The following is a 21797-nucleotide window of genomic DNA, read 5'->3' as shown; positions in this document are numbered from 1 at the left end:
ATGACGGAGAGTGCGCAGAGGGCTTTCAAAGATTTGGAACAACCAGCCGGAAGCGCCAAAACTTACCGGGGTTTGTTCAACCTCATTTGGTTTGAGAATTAGAAGGACTGGTCCCGACGGTTGCTCTCTGACTACTGCTAAGAATCTCTCGTCCTTTCTAGCAGTGATGGCCTGGCGGCCACACTCAGCACAAGTTAACGATTCCAAGTGCAGGAAGGAGTGAGAAATAAGAATAAAATAAAAAATAAAATCCCCCTAAATTGTCGCAATTTGAAAACTTTTCTCAAAGCCTCAAAGGAACATAATTGTCTAAACTCCAGGGGAAGCTCGAGGCTCAGAAGAAAGAGTGTAGACTTATTCTAAAGAGAATGAGAGTGAGGACTGGGCACCAAACGTGTGCTAAGTGCCAGCACGCTCATTCCTTTTATGTAATCTGCTCCTCTCCTCCATTGCGTTTTTTTCTTTTAGGTAGACTTTATTTCAGTTTTTGGTTCACAAGAGATACAGAGATTTCCCATATACCTCCTGTTGCTTACACATACATGCAATCACCCCGTTACCAACATCCCCCACCAGGGTGGTACCTTTGTTACAACTGAGGAACCTACATTGACCCATCATCACCACCCAAAGTACATAGCTATGTCAGTGTTCACTCTTGATGTTGTACATTGTATGGGTTTACACAAATGTACAAAGACATGGATCCACCATTATAGTATCCTATAGAGTAGTTTCACTGTCCTAAAATCTTCTGTGCTCTGCCTATTCATCCTTCCCTCCTTACCCCTGGACACCACTGATTTTTTTTTTTTTTTTTTTTTTTTTTTTTTTTTTTTTTGAGACAGAGTCTCGCTCTGTTGCTCAGGCTGGAGTGCAGTGGTGTGATATTGGCTCCCTGCAACCTCTGCCTCCTAGGTTCAAGCAATTCTCCTGCCTCAGCCTCCTGAGTAGCTGGGACTACAGGTGCATGACGCCACGCCTGGCTAATTTTTTTGTATTTTAGTAGAGATGGGGTTTCACCATGTTGCCCAGGCTGGTCTCAAACTCCTGAGTTCAGGCAATCCGCCCACCTCCGCCTCCCAAAGTGCTAGGATTATAGTCGTGAGCCACTGCACCCAGTCAATCTTTTTACTGGCTCCATAGTTTGCCTTTTCCAGAATGTCGTATGGTTGAAATTGTACCGTATATAGCCTTTTCACACTGGCTTCTTTCACTTTATTATAGGCTTTTGAGATTCTCCCATGTCTTTTCATGGCTTGTTAGCTTCTATCTTTATAGCGCTGAATAATATTCCGTTGTCTGGGTGTACCACATTTTATTTATCCATTTGCCTACTGAAGGCAGTCTTGGCTGCTTTCAAGTGTTAATACTTATGAATAAACCTGCCATAAACACCCATGTGCCTTTTGTGAGACGTAATTTTCAGCTCCTTTGGGTAAACATCAAGGAGTGGGATTGCAGGATGGTATGCTAAGAGGATGTTCAGTTTTGTAAGAAGCCACCAAACTGTCTTCCAAGTGGCTGTTCCATTTTGCATTTCCATCGGTACTGAATCAGAGTTCCCGTAACAGAGTTCCCCAGTACTCTTGGAAGCACTGGGAGTTGTCAGTGTTCTCGATTTTGTCTATTTTAACAGGTGTGTAGTGGCATCTTATTATTGTTTTGATTTTAATTCCCCTGATGATACATAATGAGAGCCTTTTGCTTTTTATTTTTCTTTATTTATTTTTATTTTTGAGACACAGTTTCACTCTGTCACCCAGGCTGGAGTGCAGTGGTGTGATCTTGGCTCACTGCAACCTCCGACTTCCAGGTTCAAGTGATTCTCCAGGCTCAGCCTCCCGAGTAGCTGGAATTACAGGTGTGCACCACCATGCCCGGCTAATTTTTGCATCTTTTCAGTAGAGACAGGGTTTCACCATATTGACCAGACTGGTCTCGAACTCCTGACCTCAACTAATTCTCCTGCCTTGGCCTCCCAAATTGCTGGTATTACAGGTGTGAGCCATGGCGTCTGGCCACCCTTTGCTTTTTTTGCTTTTTAACAAATTACACTAACTCAATATGTGTGGTAACGGACTGCCCTAACATTTCACGGTTTTATCTCAAAATTTCCTATGGTATCAAAAAAGAAAAAAAAAAAAAGAGAGAAATAAAAGCTTAAAAGTGCTCTCAAGGATTTGTTTGTTTGTTTGTTTAAAAGGCTTAAAAGCCTCAATCTACTGAGCAAACATGCCTCCAAGCATCTACCCTGGATATCTTTATATAACCTCAACACGCCTCAGTCCAGAAGCAAATTTATTGTTTTTCACTTAAATCACCTTTCCCTTGATCCTTCTGTTGCTGTCACTGGCCTTGTTGTCTTCCAGTGCTCAGGGTCCTGCAGCTCCTGCTTTGTCACCCCCAGGCCGAAGGGCTCATGCTGAACCCCAAATGCACTGAGTGAAACCCCACACTCCCCGCTCCTCACTGCTGGAATCTCCCTGCCGGCTCCCAGGGTCTGGCTGGCCTGGGCTGGCTTTGCCACTGAATCTCTTTTTGCCATTTGCCCATGGCTGTCTGCCACTACTGGGCTGGTCTGCCTCACAACACGTCATGCCACCTGCTTTTCCTTCCTCTGTGTCCTTGCTGGAGCCTGGGATGCCCTTCCTCACCACTGCCCCTGCTCCAGCCCAGGCTAGCCCAGTCCTGCCTTCTCCCCGGGGTCCAGCAGCCCACAGTCATGCATCCATCCACTCAAGAGAAGTTGGTGTGTCCCTCTAACTCCTGACCATGCTTCCCTTCTGCGTCTGCTGTAGTCCATCTTACCTGTCATTAGACTATGAGTTGCCTGAGGGCTGGAAATCTACCCCTCCCTCATCTCTGCAACCTGCTACCATTCCCAGCAATTTCACACACACAATTACCTGTTGAATGCATGTTGAATGAATCTGAGATCGATTTTGTAAAGATAGGGGGAAACCATGAGCAGGAGTTGTCTGAAGAATGCATCCTTATTCTAGATCCCACTGAGTCTCTCTGTCATGGACTCTTTGGACTATGAAAACAGGAACAATTATGGTGTAAATGGACTTTGAAAATAGCAATAATTAGGTAATTAAAAATGTACTTCAGTTTCACTATAGTGTCCATAAAATTCCACCATCGAAAAACAAACTATTTTAACATATTTTACTCAATATAATTCATGTAATTGTGATTTTTATGTTCCACCTACTTATGCAATTAAGTAGTACATGGCTATTTCTTACAATTAAACATTGCTAAAATCTGCCGCTGGTTTGGAACACAGAGTATGATATATTTAACAACATTTTATGCTAAACACTAGACACAGTTAACACTGTATTCATTTAATTCCATTTTAATTAGTTGAATAATATTTTCAAATGTGAATTTAGCCCTAACTAGAATGGCACAATACTTAAGGTTGTTTTCTTTCAAATTATGTATCTGTAACCTGTTGAGGTTTCTCGTAGAAGAAAATGGTGGTACGCATGGGTTCCTGAGTTGAAAATCGTGCAGGTTTTTCAGCTCTTGATCAGAGCTTCCTACTCACTGGTTAGATCCATTCTCATGACATAGTGTACACCAGCAAAATCTCCCCTGTTTCTTCTTGAAGTGTTAACCCCTAGACGCTCATGAAACGTGTTCCAGGCATGGCTGGGCTCCTGGAAGCAGCCTGAGGCCCGAGACACAGAAGAAAGGAGATCAGAGGCTTCATTTTTCTAGATACACCTCCTGCTTTGGGGAGAGGCATTCTGAACTCCTCAAACATACTGCGTCTGCCACTGGCCCTTGTCACCAGCCCTGATCTCTGAGTGATTCAGAGGCGAGAAGTGGGGAAGAGAGGAAACTTCTTGGTTTCAAGAAGAAAAAAACAGGTGCCAAGTCCTTTTGAGCCTATGTCATTGGTGACATTACTATAAGATTTCCCATTCCTGCTTTTCTTGAGAGTCCCTCCAACCCAGGCCTGTGCCTCTATAGGCCAAGCTTCACCTTTGGTCCCTGGACCTGCCCTACCTCCATTTCCCCTGCACTCATTTGCCTGGCTTGGAATATCCCCCCAAGTACATCTTCCCAGAAGTTTCCCTTTCTCCTCCACTCTGGTCTCCTTTCCTTCACCCTCCCATCTACCAACCACTAACTCTCAAATGAAGTGTCCTTAAAAAGCTCTATGCCTTGTTACCTCCTTCAAAATCAACTCCCCTTCTTTTGTTCATGCTTCCACATGGCCCACTGACCTGACCTTCTCTCCCTCTGTTCCTAGACTTGAACCCTCCACCCAACCACTCCACACACCTTGGCTGAGACCCTGCCACAGAATGGGGAGAAGGGGTTGGGGGCCCTTGAGGATTTCATCTCTCAAGTCAGGATTACCCTCACTGCACCTAAGGGGCATCACTGCTCATCCCAACTGCTGACAAACACCATTCCCACACCTTCTGCCATTGAGTTAGCCCCATTCATGTCAGGGCTCAGCTCCCACCATGCCTGTCTCCCATGATGCTTTCCTAGCACTGCCTCAGACCCTCAGAACTAAATGAGATAAGGCATGACCAAAGGCTTAACAACGAACACGACAATAATGAGATCATTAATGCTTATTGAACACCTCCTCAGTGCCTGGCTCTGGACTTAGCACATTACATTAATCATCTAATTTAGTGCTCCAACAGGCACAAACTGCTCCTAGTATCCCCACTTAGGGTGGGTTATGAGACTGGCCTGAAGTCCTATAACCACTCAGTGGAATAGCCAGAATTCAAACCCAGATGATCTGAATCCTGGATCTGTGCCCCTAATCACTACTCTGTCCTGTCTTCCTAGCAGGGGACCCAGCAAATGGCAAGTGTCCAATAATTATTAGTTACTGCACTGAGTCCCAAGGAATACTCTTCTTTTCATTGTTCCCATTACTTTTGCAATTGGAGTCTCCAAACTCATTGCTCAGTTTAGACTATCAGTTAATTTTCAGTTAGTATTTTTTTTTCCCTGCACCTGGCTGGGCACCCACGGGCAGCTCATTCCCAGGCTTTCTACATGGAGTCATAAGGTCTCTGTCTTTAGGCTCTTGAGTCCATTTGAAATCTACCAGGGAATCTGTCAGTGGCCTTGGACCTGGTGTCTGGCAAACTGGGGTCATTCCTGAGATCCTCAATCATGGCCTTCTGCTCATCACACACCTCAGACATCAGGATCCTGACTGCTCCACTACCTTCAGGTCCAGCTCACATCCCATTTTGGTTTCCCAGCCTCAGCTCCACCTGATACTAACCCCAGCCATCCTAAAATCCTGGCATGGCTTGGGCCTTCCACAACTCAATTTATGGCTGGGGCTGAAGAAATGTTGTAATGAAGGTAGTGTCGGTAAGTAAGATCTGCACATGGAAGTGTGAGTTGTCAAACACCTCTGAAAGAGGAACAGTGTGGCCACAGTTCAGGAATCAGCACTGGGAAAGCCACGACTTGTGGTAAACCATGTCTTCACTGCCCCTACATAAAACCAGCTGTGATAGGTTCCATGCTATGTGCCAGGGAATTATGCTATGACTCTTCTAATCCTATTTCCAGTTCCCATAAGTACCCTGCAAGTTAGGTATTGCTACACTCACTCTACAGGAGAAGGAGAAGCTCAAGTGTACAGTGGATATGTGATGTTTTTATCTGCTCACAATTCATTGTTTCTTCTAATACTAGCACCTTGACTTCCCTTTTCCATGTATACAGTCTTCATGAACTACATTGCAGGGTTCCTAGCCCTTCTTGCCAACAGATAGGCGTGTGATAAAAGCTCGGCCAATTGGACTCTCTTTCTTGGGAGCCTGAATGTTAAGACGAGGAAGACAAAGATGGGAAATTATTAAAGAGGGTTTATCCCAGCAGGATGCCCAAAGAGACCTCATTACTTTCTTCAGTCTAGAGGCCTGGAGCTGCTCAGCCCCCAACTTTCCAGGACCCCTTGTTAATTCAGCTTTTGCTTTGATATCCTAAACCAATCCATATCCTCCTCACGTTAACTAGCATCTATTTTTGTTGCTTGGAACCCCAAAACTCCATATGATGGAGGAACATTCATTCATTTATCTACTGAAGAGTTCTTGAACACATTCTCTGTGTGAGGCTCTGTGCCTGGTGCTAAGGGTGTTGCCACGAGCAGGACAGAGGTTTCTATAATCAGCAAAGGCAGTCATTCGTTGCACTTATGATAAAGGTTTTAGAACAAGGAGCTTGTCATGGGTAACACACAGGTCCATTCCATGGCTTGGCATCAAGATAGCTTGTCCCATATTCCACACTATTTTATAGGCCTGTGTGCTTTATACACACATTAATCAGGTATCATTCAAAGGGATTCTTTTCTCCACCACTGCACTAAACTACTGTTTAGCATGAACAAGTGCCACGTATATAAAAACACAAGTGCAATTTCCTCAGAAATTCCTCTATCGATCTGGCCAATCCATTCTTTCTTGGGAACTTTGTGAAGGACAGTTTCTTAGAGTCAAAAGAAGCTCATATAGTGAATCAGGAGACTTGACTCAATTTGTGGTTTTATTACAAATTTCCATTGTAATATTAGACATGTTAGTTCTCTCCAGTCTCAGTTTTCCCTTATATAAACTCAGAAATAGTTCAGATTATCTCCGAGGCTCTTCTGCTTTGATATTTCTAAATATCTTCTTCAAGCCCCTGGAATTAAGAGAGAAAAAAAGTTGCTTCTCCCTGTGACATGAGGTTCTGAATGGCATCAAAAGAGTTAAACTTTGCAGTACTTCACAACATTGATAAAAACCTGTGTATTTTAATTTCTAATAAAAAATCAAGCAGGTATGAATAGCAATAAAATTGCTCAAAAATTGTTCAAATTGAAGGGAAACAATTGGAAATGGATTTGGAAATATAATGTTTAGCTAAGCAAGCTATAATGTTCTGTTATTTTAATCAGCATTGTAAAGTAATTTAAATGGTGCAGGAATAGACTTTTGTACTTTAATATATAATCACTTTTTTCAATGCATTCATCAAAAGGTATTTCATATTAATGATTCTATAGCTGACAACAGACACCAGCAATAATGGTCTCTCGCCTGCTCCAGGTTTATGTTTGCAGGTTTTAGATTTGACTTTTATTTCCACTCTTCCCGCCTAGTCTTAAAGAAAAATTTCTGCAATTTTGGAAGAAAATTCTTGTTAGTTAATGTTGCAAGACTAAAAAAAATAGAAAAGGAAACCTAGGACTTTCCTCAATATTGTTTCTTCTATAACACTAGAAAGTTGGGGCAGATTGCAGGGGTTATCCCAACAACTTACCTGCCTTCAGGTCCCTGGAATTCAAAAAAATATAAACGTGGCTTTTTGTTTAAAAATCTTCTACAAATGGAGATGAGATTCTGTCACCCTATAGCCATTTTGTCTGTGTTAAATTAATGCTTATTGAAAATGGAAGATTTTGTATGAATTAAATGCTGAAAAATAGATTTCTTTCTACTTAGGGGCTGATGTCTACTATTATCAAATGGCTCTTTCATAAAGTTTTTTTTAAAAGAATAACTTGAAATTTTCTTGCTGCAGTTTAAGTATTTATTGTGTCCTTATGTCTTTGCTGGAGAAGGGAATATAAGACAGCTGAAGGACATGTTGCTGCTCCCAGAATGGTGAAGCAGCCCAAGGATTTTGCAGGCCTGGACTTGTGTTTCCAAGGACTTTCCTTTCTCCCAAAATAAAACATGCTTTGGTGTCTCTTGCTTTGCTTTTGCCCATGTTGGTACTTGTTCAGTGAGAGAAATCAATCTGTCCATCCATCTCTCCACCTATCCACCCATTCTCTCATCCATCTATCCATCCATCCATCCACCCACCCATCTATTCACCCATCCATCCATCTACGTATCCATCCATCCATCCATTAATCCACCCACTTGTCCATTAATCCATCCAATCATCCACCCATTTATTCATTCATCCACTCATCCATTCATCTATCCACTCATTGATCTATCCATTTATCCATTCACACATCCATCCATTCATTTATCCATCCATCCATCCATCCATCCATCCATCCATCCATCCATTTCACCCATCCATCTATTCATTTATCTTCCACTCACCCATCAATTCATCCATCCATTCATCTGTGCATGCATCCATCCATCCATCCATCCATCCATCCATCCATCCATCCATCCATCCATCCATTTCACCCATCCATCTATTCATTTGTCTTCCACTCACCCATCAATTCATCCATCCATTCATCTGTGCATGCATCCATCCACCCATCTATTCATCCACTCACACCTACTCATCCACCCACTCATTCATCCATCCATCCATCCAACCACGTATCTCTAGAATTTCCCCAAGAATAGAACATAGCCCTAGATGTGTCTTTAGAGCCATTTGAATACTATTTCCAAATTATAAAGTTTCTAGTTTGTCTATTCAGAAACATTTTTGGAAAAGGCAGCCTTGTATTTATCAGCTAAGTTCCAAAGAGTAGGATTGGATTCAAAGTGCTAAGGAGCTGAGAGGTGGGGAAAGGGGCCAACAGCCTCTGTTTTGGGCTGAGTCTGCCCCAGATGGAGGGTCGGGCAGTCATTCCTCTCTTTGGAATGGCAGTGAAGGACTGGAAACAAATGGCAGACTCCAGGTTGAGACTCATCTCCACATGGTGCTCCCTGGTGAAGCGGGCTCAGCCCAGAGCCAGCTGGGGCCAGGAAGGAATGAAAGCTGCTGAGGTCACACTCTTGGTGAAAAGAGCTCTCTGGGTCCTCCCATCCCAAGTTTCAGGAGCCATAAACAGCCAGTATTTCAGTGCCCTTCAGGAGAAAGAAGTGGATCAAAGATAGAGGGAGCAACGCAGACTTGCAGTGAATGCAGAGATACAGTCAGCTCTGTCCATAATGGAATAAAAAAGGGGCAGGAAAGGAAGCCTCCACTTACTAGCTGGGAGTCCCTAAAATGTTCCATCTTGGTTTTCACACCTGTAGATGATAAATTATAAAAATTGCGGTATCACAGGCTTAGGGTGAGAATTGCATAAGGTAACAAGTGTAAGGCACTTGGCCCCAAACCTGGTGAAGGGTGGCTGCTCAGGGACTGATAGCTATGAAAGAGCAATTGTGTTCACGAACAGCCGACAAGGAACCTCTCCAGAATGGCACCTCACTGGCTCATCTCCTACACCTCTGCAGGATACAACTATAGTCCAGGAAGGATCTCAGCCCTACTGAGAACTTGAAAGATCCCAAGTTCCATCCTCAAAGGATCCTCGCTGCTGCATCATTACAAAATCCCCGTGATCCACCTTTTCAAAGGTACATGTTAACTTATCTACATGGTGTGTGCTTACTGAGTGCCTGTGGGGCTGTCCAGCTCCAGCTCCCGGTGTTGAAGGGAGGAGCAAGGGAAGGGAAGGCTCTCATCTCACCCTGGAGGGGCTTGTGGCTTGCTGGGCAGAGGAGACACAGTGCACCTTGCAGCCCTGGACAGGGCACCAGGCAATGTGTGGAACTAGGTTTCCATGCCTGCAAAGTGCAGGCATGGAACTCAGGACAGAAACATGGACAGCCAAGAAGCTGGGAAAAAATGTTCTTTTGCACTAGCAAACAAAGCAATGCCTATAGCATTGTCAGTAACACATCTAAAGATTAAAACAACAATAACAACAACATTCTACTCTGGCTGGGGTAAGTGTAAGGAGGTACGAGCAGTAATGAAATTTGCTACAGTAGAGTGATATATTTGACAAATTTAATTTACATAATTTTAACTCTGCATTTGTCCACCACACCCCTCCCCCAAAAAGGGGAAAGAAAGAAAGAGAGAGGGAGGTAGGAAGGAGGAATGGAGGTACCAAGGAAGGAAGGGAAGGGAAAGAAAGAAGAAGAGAGGAAGGAAGGGAGGGAAGGAGGAAAGGGAAAGAAAAGGAGAGAGGGAGGAAGGGAGGAAAGAAAAAAGGAAGGAAGAGAGGGAGCAAGAGAAGAAGAGAGGAAAGAAGGAAGGAAGGGATTGAAGAAGGAAGGAAGAAAGGGAGATGATATGGTTTGGCTCTGTGTCCCCACCCAAATCTCATCTCAAATTGTAATCTCCACATGTGGAGGGAAGGAGGTGATTGGATCATGAGAGCAGTTTCCCCCGTGCTGTTCTTGTGACAGTGAATTCTCAGGAGATCCGACAGTTTTGTGAGCATCTGGCATTTCCCCTGCTTGCACTTCTCTCTCTTGCAGCCATATGAAGGTGTTTGCTTCCCCTTCACCTTCCGCCATGATTGTAAGTTTCCTGAGGTCTCTCCAGCCATGCGGAACTGTGAGTCGACTAAGCCTCTTTCCTTTATAAATTACCCGGTCTTGGGAAGCTCTTTGTAGCAGTGTGAAAACAGGCTAATACAGGAGGGAAGAAGGAAGGAAGGAGAGAAGAGAGGGGAGAAGAAAGAAAGGAAGGGAGAGAGGAAAGAAGAAAGGGAAGAGAAAAGGAAAGAAGGAAGGAAGGGCAGAAGGAAGGAAGATGTACCTAAAGCCTGCCTTACCACCCATCGTTTCCCTCCATGTGTGTGTGCTCAGGAGTGAGCACCTGAGGGGAGATCCTACTGCTTTCTCCCCAGAGCTGTTTCTTCACTGGGTCTGTGTGGTGTGACCATCCCAAGGGCTGGACCTGAGACTCATGTTGAAGGACCCATTCTCATACCAGATGTCCCCTAAAGCCTAACAGCTCCTAGCATAAGAACTGCAAAGATGGCTCTCCTTGCTACCCACCTCCACCTTGTGCCCTACAATCTGTTTTCTAAGGAGCAGCCAGAGAGATCCTTTAAAACAAGAGTCACTCATGTCATGCCTCTGCTAAACATGCTCCACAATTTCCATTCCTTTCTGGGAAAAAGTCCATATCCACCCAATGCCCTGCCTAGCTCACCTCTCTGGTCTCCTCCTATCCTTCACTCTTCCTGCCACACACTGGTCTTTGGACACACCGACCTCCTTGTTGTTCCTTCAGCAAGCCAATTGTGCCTCCTTCTCAGGGCATTCATACATGGTGTTTCCTCTTCTGGGAATGCCCTTCCACCAGCTAGTTGCATAGCTCAATTCTCACTTTCTTCAAGTCACCTCTTCTCAATGGAGCTTCCTTTGACCATCTAAACCTCTATGGCACCCTCCTCCCAACATACTTCTCTTTTAGACCTGCCTAGTCTTTTTTTTTCTATATTACTTATCATCTTCTAATGTTTTAGAAATTTTGTGATTGTTAGGCTTAATTTTCATTATTTCTCTCCAACAGAATAGCTTTTTACAGTGAATATATTGGTCTAGTTCGGTGTCTGTCCCATCTCCATCTCCTGGCACTATGCCTGACACAGACTAGTTACTCAATAAACAGTGTTTGGGTTGTTGCATGAACAAATGAATTACTGAATGTCAATCTCCAACACTATTTTCTTAAAAGATGTGCCAGGGCAATTTTGATGACAAGCATTTTGTATTATAGGTACTGACTTTAAAAATATCCCTCCCACTTCAGGTGAGAGTCTATTGTAGAAGGTTTCAGAAGGTAATTTCGCAACATATATTAAGGGCTTAAAAAAGAATTTATCCTAGGAAAATTTCATGTGTGTTCATGAATGTTGAGCAAAACCACAGGCAGCTCAGTGTTGTATAAAATATAAAAAATTGGAAGTGATCTAACTACCCAATAATGATTGGGTAATAAAAAATTATGGTCTGCACAAACAGTGGAGTATTATTTGGCATTTAAAATGCAGAGGAGTAGAATTCTTTTTAAATAGAAAATGGTTATAATATATGAATTGAAAAAGTTACAAAACAGTAAATAGCTTGGAATATCACATTTAAAAAAGAAATATACATATATTGATATACACATATATGTATTATGTATGTAAGTATGCATATACATATAGCGATATCTAGACATCTATATGTATTTCCTGGGAAACTATAATTTTATATGCTTTGGTGTTGTCATTAGTGATTTCTAAATTGTTATTTTTTTGTGAATTATTTTAGTAAATTGTTCTACATTAGCTTATCTTTTTCTCTAATTTTCCTCAAAGATCATGACTTTTTTTTAATTTTTAGACAGAGTCTCGCTCTGTTGCCCAGGCCAGAGTGCAATGGCACGATCTCAGCTCACTGCAACCTCCGCCTCCAGAATTCAAGCGATTCTCCTGCATCAGTCTCCCAAGTAGCTGGGATTACAGGCACCGCCAGCACGCTCAGCTAATTTTTATATTTTTAGTAGAGATGGGGTTTTGCCACGTTGGTTAGGATGGTCTCAAACTCCCATCCTCAGGTGATCCACCCACCTGGGCCTCCCAAAGTGCTGGGATTACAGGCATGAGCCACCGCGCCCAGCCATGACTTTTTATGGGTTTTTAATTTGGCAAATAATGGCAATAGATGATATTTCCATTAAAAACTGGATCTCAGTGCTTTCTAACATTTAATATTGTAATCTGACTTGAAATAAGACATTTCCAACTTTTATTTCTTAAATCATCATCTCTGGTCTTCTGAGGAAGGAAGAGGGAAGCCGCTCTTCCACCCAGCAGTTGAATGAATACAGTGGCGGCCACTCGTGAAGCCCACATTAGTTCCTGCTCAGTTTAATCACACACTCCTGCACTGTAGTCAAAGGGGATTAGACATAAGCTGTGATGCCAAGGCCAAGTAGACTGCTTCTTTGGAGTGTGGCTTATTTATTCCTTTAGTCAGGTTTTTTCCCCAAAATCACTGATATTTCCATATTAAATTCTATGACTTATCAAGAAAATCAACTTGTCAAACATAGTGAATTTTTTTTAGCAATTTGACATTCATTATGTATTTATTTTTATGTAGACAAATCTTTTAAGCTTTTTCTCTTTTTGATTTTGATGACTCCCTTTGTTTTTAGATTTAACATGAACATTTAATCAACACGAAGAGATTGATATTTTTAAGTCATTTTATAACTTTCTCATCCATCTGTGTATGTGTGTGTGTATTTGGGCGATAGTACAGGGTGAGAGAATAATTTAACCATTATTAAAAATCAAATGATTACAATTTGACCCAGACCTACCTGTAGAGTAATTTTCTGTTACCTACTGTCTTGAAATGATACTTTTAACGTTGTACTAAGCTGTATTCATTTATTACATAAATATTCAATAGGCACCTATCACGACACTGTCACAATGTTGGGATCCTTTCGAGATTTTCTTCTTTTTAACTGATTTGTCTACATTTTTTTCCCCTGACACCACACTGCTTTAATTATACTTGCTTTAAAGTACAGTTTAATATGTGGTATTTGAAAGCCCACTTCATCATTATTCTTTTTTTTTCAAAATAAACTTCATTTTTCAGAGTAGCTTTGGATTCACAGACAATTGAGCAGAAGGCACAGAGATTTCCCATGCACCCCCCTTCCCACACACATGCACAGCCTCCCATTACCAACAGCCCACACTGTGGTGGTGCATGCATTTGTTACAATTGATAAACCTACATTAACACATCGTCACCACCCAGAGTCCATATTTTACATGAGGGTTCACTCTTGGTATTGCGTGTTCTATAGATTTAGGGAAATGCCTAATGATTATGCAACATCGTAGTATTGTACAGAATTATTTCACTCCCCTAAATATCCTTTGTGCTTCGTCTGTTCGCCTGCCTCCCTCCATTCTTCCACTGGACACTACTGATCTTTTTACTGTCTCCATCATTTTGCCTTTTCCAGAATGTCAAAGAGTTGAAATTACACAGTAGGTAGCCTTATCAGATTGGCTTATTTTACTTAATGATATGCATTTAAGTTTTCTATGTATCTTTTTTATGGCTTAGTAGCTCATTTCTTTTTAGCCTTGAATGATATTCCAAAGTCAAGATGTACCAGACTTTTAGTTTATTTATCCATTCACCTACTCAAGAACATATTGGTTGCTTTTAAGTTTTGGCAATTATTAATAAAGCTGCTATACATATCCATGTGCAGGTTTTTTTTTTTCGGACATAAGTTTTTGAGTCCTTTAGGTAAATACCAGGGAGTGAGATTGCAGGATGGTATGGTAAGAGTGTGTTTAGTTTTGTAAGAAAATCCCAAACTATCTTCCAAATTGGCTGTTTCATTTTGCATTCCCACCAGCAATGAGTGAGATTTTCTGTTGCTTCATGTTCTTACCAGCATTTGGTGTTGTCAGTGTTACCCATTTTAGCCATTCGAATAGGTATATAGAGGTATGTAATTGCTGCTCCAATTTGCATTTCCCTAATGACATATGGAACAGAGCACCTTTTTATAGACTGTTTGCTATCTGTATATCTTCTTTGGTGAGGTGTCTGTTAAGGTCTTTGGCGCATTTTTTTCAACTGGATCATTGTTTTCTTTCATTGAGTTTTAAGAGTTCTTCGTATATTTTGGATAACAATCCTCTATCAGATATGTCTTTTGCAAATATTTTCTTACAGCCTGTGACTTGTCATTTAATTCTCTTGACACTGTCTTTCGCAAAACAGAAAATTTTAATTTTAGTGAAGTCCAGCTTATCAATTAGTTCTTTCATGGATCATCCCTTTGACATTATATCTAAAGGGTTACCATCAAACCCTAGGTCATTTCGATTTTCTCCTGTGGTATCTTCTAAGAGTTTAGTGGTTTCAAATTTATTTGGGGGAAGAATGTAAGATCTGCGTCTAGATTTTATTTTATTTTATTTTATTTTTTGGTCATGTGGATGTTCTGTTGTCTTGGCATCATTTGTGAAAAGATTATTTATTACTATTTTATGGTCTTTGGTACTTTATCAAAGACCATTGGACCATGTTTTTTTTGTTTGTCTGTTTGTTTGTTTGTTTGTTTTTTGGCGGAGTCTCGCTCTGTCATCAGGCTGGAGTGCAGTGGTGCAATCTTGGCTCACTGCAACCTCCACCTCCCAGGTTCAAGCGATTCTCCTGCGTCAGCCTCCTAAGTAGCTGGGACTACAGGCGCCCGCCACGATGCCCAGCTAATTTTTGTATTTTTAGTAGAGATGGGGTTTCAGCATGTTGGCCAGGAAGGTCTCCATCTTTTGACCTTGTGATCCGTCTGCCTCGGCTTCCCAAAGTGCTGGGATTACAGCCGTGAGTCACCGTGCCTGGCCCTGACTATATTCTTATAGGTCTATTTCTGGGGTTTTTATTCTGTTCCATTGCCTTGTCTATTTTTTGACAATACCACATCATCTTGATTATTGTAGCTTTACAATAAGTCTAGAAGTCAGTGACACAACTTTGTTCTTCTTTTTCAATATTATGTTGGCTATTGTGGGCCTTTTACCTCTCCCGGTAAATCGGAGAATCAGTTGGTCAATATCTACAAAATAACCTTCTGGGATTTTGATTAGGATTGTGCTGAGTCTATAGATCAAGTTGGGAATGGGTGACATCTTCACAATATTAAATCTTTCTATCCATGAATATGAATACCTCTTTGTTTATTTAGTCCTTCCTTGATTTAGTTCAACAGAGTTTTATAGTTTTCTTCATATAGATTTTGTACATATTTTGTTAGGTTTATTATATCTATGTATTTCATTTTTGGGGGTATTAATATAAATGGTATTTTGTTTTTATTTTCAAATTCTGCTTGTTCATTGCTGCTGCCTAGAAAAGCAATAGACTTTTGTGTATTAACCTTTATCCTGCAACCTTGGTATAATTATTTATTAGTACCAGGAGTACTTTTCTTCTTTTTATTTTCTAGATAGGCAATCATGTCACTGTGAAAAAGACAATTTCATTTCATCCTTCTCATCATGTGTATATTTTATTTCCTTTTCTTGTCTTATTGCATCAGGTAGGACTTCCAGTATGATGTTGAAAATAATGGTGAGAGGCAACATTCTTGCTTTGTTCCTAATCTTAGTGGGAAAGCTTTGAGTTTCTCTCCATTAACTATGACATTAGCTGTCAGTTTTCGTGAAAATTCTTTATGAGGTTTCCATCTATTTCTGGTTTACTGATAGTTTTTATCATAAGTGGTGTTAGATTTGATCAAATGCTTTGTATGCATCTATTGATATGGTCTTGTGAGTTTTCTTCTTTAGCTTGCTGATGTGGTAGATTACGGTAATTGATTTTCCAATATTGAACTGTTTTTGCATACCAGGGATAAATCCCAGTCAGCTGTGGTCCATACTTATTTTCATACATTATTGGATTCAATTTTTTAATAATTTGCTGAGGATTTTTGCATCTATGTCCATGAGAATTTTGGTTTGTAGTTTACTTTTATTGTCATGTCTTTTTGTCTGGTTTTAGCATGAATGTAATGTGGGCTGCTCAGAATGAGTTAGACAATATTTCCTGGGCTTCTACTTTTGAAACAGAGTCTACAGAATTGGTATTATTTTTCCCTTAAATATTTGATAGAATTCACCAGTAAAGCCATCTAGAGCTGGTGCTTTCTGTTTTTAGTTATTAAATATTGATTCAATTTTGCTAATAAATATAAGCCTATTAAAATGGTCAATTTCTCCTTATATGAGTTTTAGCACATTTTATCTTTCAAATAATAGGTTCTTAATCTAAGTTACCAATTTGTGGACATAGAATTGCTTATAATCATTCTTTATTATGCTTTGAATGTCCATGGGATTGATAGTGATGCCTCCTTTCATTTCTAATATTAGTAATTTGTTTCTTGTCTTTCCTTGGTTAGCTGGGGCACAGGTTTTTAATTTTACTTATATTTTCTAAAAACATACTTTTGGTTTCATAAATTTTCTCTATTTTTTTTCTTGAGTTCAATTTCATTGATTTCTCTTCTAATTTTCATTTTTTTTCTCCTTATTCCAGACTTAATTTGTTCTTCTTTTTCTAATTTTCTCTAATGGAAGCCTAGATGATTAATTTTGGTTCTTTCTTTTTTTCTAATTCTGATATATGCATTTAATGCTATAAATTCCCCTGTAAGCACTGCTTTTGCTGCATCTCACAAATTTTATAAGTTGTGTTTTCATTTTCATTTATCTCAAAATATTTTTAAATTTCTCTTGATATTTATTTTTTGACCATGTGTTATTGGGAAGTGTATTGTTTAATCTCCAAGTATTTGGGGGCTTTCCACCTATCTTCCTATTGATTTGTAGTTTAATTGCATTGTGGTCTGAGAGTAGACAATGTGTGATTTCTATTTTCTTAAATTTGCTAAGGGGTATTTTATGGCCCAGAATGTGATATATCTTGGTTAATTTTCCATATGAGCTTGAGAAGAATGTATATCCTGAGGTTGCTAAATGAAGCTGTCTATAGATATTAATTATATACAGTTGATTAATGGTGGTGTTGAGCTCAACTGTGTTCTTACTAATTTTCTGTTTGCTAGGTCTGTTCGTTCATGATAGAAGAGTGTTGAAGTCTCTAAGTATAATATTGGATTCATTTTTTCTTCTTTTCAGTTCTACCCATTTTTAGCTCATATATTTTGATGCCCTGTTAGGCACAACCTTACTAAGGCTTGTTATGCCTTCTTGGAGAATTGACTCCTTCATCATTATGCAATGCCATTCTTTATTCCTGATAGCTTTATTTGCTCTATCTAAAATTAATATAGCTACTCCCACTTTCTTTTGATTAGTGTTAGCATGGTATGTCTTTCTCCATCCATTTACTTTTAATCTAGATGTGTCTTTGTATTTAAAGTGGGTTTCTGCTGGAAAACCTATAGTTGGATTTCATTTTTTGATCCACTCTGGCAATGTGTCTGTTTTAATTAGAATATTTTAACCATTGGCATTCAAAGTGATTATTGATGTAGTTTAATTAATGTCTGCAAAATTCATTGCTGTTTACCAATCATTGCTCTTTCCCTTTGTTCTTGTTATCTCCCAGTCTTTTTATGCCATTTGTGATTTTAACGGAAAAACTTATATAAGTTCATTTTCCCTCTTTTCTTAGTGTATCAGTTATATTTCTTTTTCTTTTTATAGTTTTTGCCATAGAGTTTGCAATATATCTTTACAACTAATCCAAGTCCACTTTTAAATAACTATAATAACTGTAGTGTAACTATACTGCTATACTGCTTCATGGATAATGTGAATACTTTAATAACAAAATACTCCTAATTCTTCCTTCCCATCCCTTATGTCATTGTTTTCATTTATTTCATATAAATATATACATGTATACATACACACACACACATACACACACAATGTCATGCCTTATGTTTTGGTCAACCATAATATTATAATACTGTATTGCTGTACAGAATTGTAGGTTAGAAGCAATAAGCTATAATAAATAGCCTAGGTGTACAGTAGGCTATACTATCTAGATTTGTATAAGTACACACTATGATGTTCACACAATGACAAAATCACCTACTGACTCATTTCTCAAAAAGTATCCTCATTGTTAAGAGACACATAACTATATTGATTATATGTGTCTGTATACACATGACTATATTGATTATGTATGCATGTATACAAAAACACATGCATAATCAAATACATTTTTGCTATTTTTATTTTGAATAAATGTATTTGTTGTAAGAAAAATAAAAGTTTTTACTTTACCTTCACTTATTTCTCCTTTGGTTTCTTCCTTTTTTTATGTAGATCCAAGTGTCTGACCTATAGAATTTTCCTGCTCTCTAAAGCACTTCTTTTAACATTTCTTGCAAGGCAGGTCTGCTGGCAAAAATAAATAAATAAATAAAAGAATCCCTACATTTTGGTTTGTATGAAAAGTCTATTTCTCCTTCACTTTTGAAAAGCAATTTTGCAGGGTACAGAATTTTAAGATTTTTTTTTTCTCTTAACACTTTAAATATTTCAGTTCACTCTCTTCTTGCTGGCATAGTTTAAGAGGAGAAGTCAGAGATAATTCTTATTTTTCCTTCTCTATAGGTAAGGTGTTTTACCCTATGGCTTCTTTGGGGAATTTTTCTTTATGTTTGATTTTCTGTATTTTGAATTATATGCCTAGGTGTAATTTCTTTAACATTTATCCTGATTGGTGTTCTCTGAGCTTCCTAGATCTGTGGTTTGGTGTGTGACATTAATTTGAGAGGAAATTTTGGGGCATTATTGTTTTAAATATTTCTTCTGTACCTTTCTCCTCTTTTCTCTGTCTGGTATTCCCATATGTGTATGTTATACCTTTTATATTTGTCCTATAGTTCTCAGATATTACTCTCTGCTTCCCCCCCATTTTTTTTTCTTTTTCTCCCTGTTTTTCAATTTTGGAGGTTTCTATTGAGATACCTTTCAAGCTCAGAGATTCTTTCTTCAGCCATGTCCAATTTACTACAAGCCCATCAAAGGCGTGATTCATTTCTGTTATAGTGTTTTTTATCTCCAGCATTTCTTTTTGTTTTTTTTTTCTTAGAATTTCCATTTCTCTGCTTACATTGCCTGTCTGTTCTTGCATGGTGTCTACTTTATACATTAGAGCCCTTAGCATATTAATCATAGTTGTTTTCAATTCCTGATGTGATAATTCCAACATTTCTATCATATCTGAGTCTCCTTTTGACACTTGCTGTGTCTCTTCAATCTGCACTGTTTTGCTTTTTAGTATGCCTTGTACTTTTCTCTTGATAGCTGGTCAATATGTACTGGATAAAAGGAAATGCTGTAAATAGGCCTTTAGTAAAGTGGTAGTAAGGTGCAGGGAGAAGGGGTGCATTCTCTAGACCTGTGATTGGGTCTCAGTCTTCTAATGAGCCTCTGCTTCTGGACTGTGAACTTCTCAAGTGCTTCTCAATCTCCCCACCCCACTGCCACTTAGATGGGACAGGATGGCTGCAAGGGTGTGGAGTTGGGTATTTCCTTTCTTCCAGGTGAGATAAGTTCTGATAAAACCCTAGCAGGTTAGGCTCTGGTTGAATAGTTTCTCCTAAGGGCAGACCTTGTTAAGAAGAACAGAATGCTCTGATGCACTCTTAGATGTTTTTTCACCTCCTTCTACCAGAAGCATGAGGGGATTTGTCTCCAGTATTCAGTGTGGGAACCTGGTCCAGCTCCAGGGGGTAAAACTCACTTAATTGTGAGGGATACCCAATGACTAGTCCACCTAGAGTTTTTAACTCTCAGGTTTATCCACACTGAGACTCCAGTAAGTCATCAATTACAGTTCAGATTTCCCGACTTTGGCGCCGATTCCTTCAGAAGTTCTGCTCATGAATTTCTATTCTAGTAAGTTGTGATTCTCTGTATTTGCCTATCTGTCTCTAATTTTGGGGTCAGTGATTTGTCCTGTGAACTCACTTCCCTTTGGGATCTAAGAAGAGCTGTTTATTTTCCAGTTTGTTTAGCTTTTTACATGTTGTTAAGATAGAGTAACAACTAGCAAGCTCCTCAATGAACCAGAAACCATTACTATTTTTCTAAAAAATTTCTACTAATTCTTACCAGTGAATCTAAGCTAACCTTAAAATTGCATTGCCAATTTTCCAGCCAAAAAAAATTAACAAAAATACTTATGATAACAGTATTTGTTCTCCTTTCCAAAGAAAATAATACATTTCCCCAGTTATCCACATCATAATGTATGTGACTGGATGCTTTACAGATTTTAAGCCCTTTACAAAGGCTTGCACTGTCCTGGAAAAACCCTAAGAGATAAGGATGATTATCACAATGTTACCTATGAGAAGAGTGAGGCACAAAGAGGTTAAGCAGCTTGCTCAGGCTCACACAGCTAGTAAGTATAACATGCAGGATCACGACACAGGTAATTAGGTGCCACGTTGTCTACCCAACATAATTCATGGACCTGCTTGGAACATGCCTGGCATTTGGTAAGTGCTACTGGCTGTGGCATTCAAGTCTTTTGAGATTGTTCCTTCATCCATCAAGACAGCCACCATCCAGTGGGCATCTGGGGACATGGCCACAGAGGGCTTCCTTCTCCAAGGAGAATAAGAGTGTGGAGGTGATGGAGTTGGATATTTGTTACTGACAGAGACTGCTTCCTGCAAAATATGACTGAAATAGTTTAAAGGATTCTTAAGTGAAAGAAAATTTCAGACTGGAGCCACAGAGGCAGATATGTCGTGTCATATGTATGGGAAAGTCTGGTACAGACTTGGAGTCATGAAAAAATGCTCAGAAAAAAAAGGCAGAGCAGGCTTAGCAATGACAAGAGAAGATCCTTTCTCTTTCACACGTCTCCCTTTCATCAGCAACATGAGGCCTCCCTGCGCCACACAGGCACTGGGAAAAACCAGGGTCGCAGATGGGCTCTGATTTTAGGGGAGGCCCCTGTATGTACCTATTGCGTCACTGGAAGATTGTGATAGTAGTGGACAGACATACAGCAAAGGCTTTTCCCACTAATTACCTTCTCCACGCATCTCCCTGGCTTTGGTTTACACGTTCTCTACTGTTTTCATCAAAAAACAGTCATCCTAAAAACTGTCATGTTAACCGATTAAATCCAATTAAAGAAAGTGTGCAACTTTCATAGACCCCAGGGATATATTTCACAATTTCCTCTGCAGTGTTGTTTGCGTCAACATAAGAGTTGCTTGGCATCTAACGAGCAAGTAAAAAGGATAAGTGGAGTGCAGATTACATAGGTGGTGGAATATTACACTGTAATGCAAAGAAATAAAGTTGGCCCCAAAACAATGTTGGATGATAAAAATAAGAAATACATTGAGAAATATACTACAATACTAACAGAACTTAAAGGGCCAAAGTGCTATATTTTTCCAGAAATAAAATATAAGTAAACATAGTGAAAGAGGATTAGCAAAGACATCTATTAAGTGCAAATCATGTGCTAATGTCCAGG

General features: G+C 39.7%; 1 protein-coding gene and 1 long non-coding RNA gene across 2 annotated transcripts in view; one reads left to right on the top strand and one right to left on the bottom strand.

Annotated features, from left to right (window-relative positions):
• TSHZ3 (teashirt zinc finger homeobox 3) overlaps positions 1-21797 on the top strand; it is a 202515-nt gene that overhangs the window by 136834 nt on the left and 43884 nt on the right. Inside the window, exon 4 of the transcript XR_010131942.1 lies at positions 9204-9326. The gene's annotated coding sequence lies outside the window, so the exon portion shown is untranslated. The remainder of the gene's footprint in view (positions 1-9203; positions 9327-21797) is intronic.
• Positions 6546-18682, bottom strand: LOC129528721 (uncharacterized). The gene is made up of 2 exons (XR_008674009.1): positions 18572-18682; positions 6546-6696 (listed from the first exon to the last, which is right to left on the bottom strand). It is a non-coding gene; the product is annotated as an uncharacterized lncRNA (long non-coding RNA).

The sequence above is a fragment of the Gorilla gorilla genome, chromosome 20, assembly GCF_029281585.2.
Source record: "Gorilla gorilla gorilla isolate KB3781 chromosome 20, NHGRI_mGorGor1-v2.1_pri, whole genome shotgun sequence".
Lineage (NCBI taxonomy): Eukaryota > Metazoa > Chordata > Mammalia > Primates > Hominidae > Gorilla > Gorilla gorilla.
Note: the sequence above shows the minus strand (reverse complement) of the source record. Positions and strands in the feature narration are given on the sequence as shown.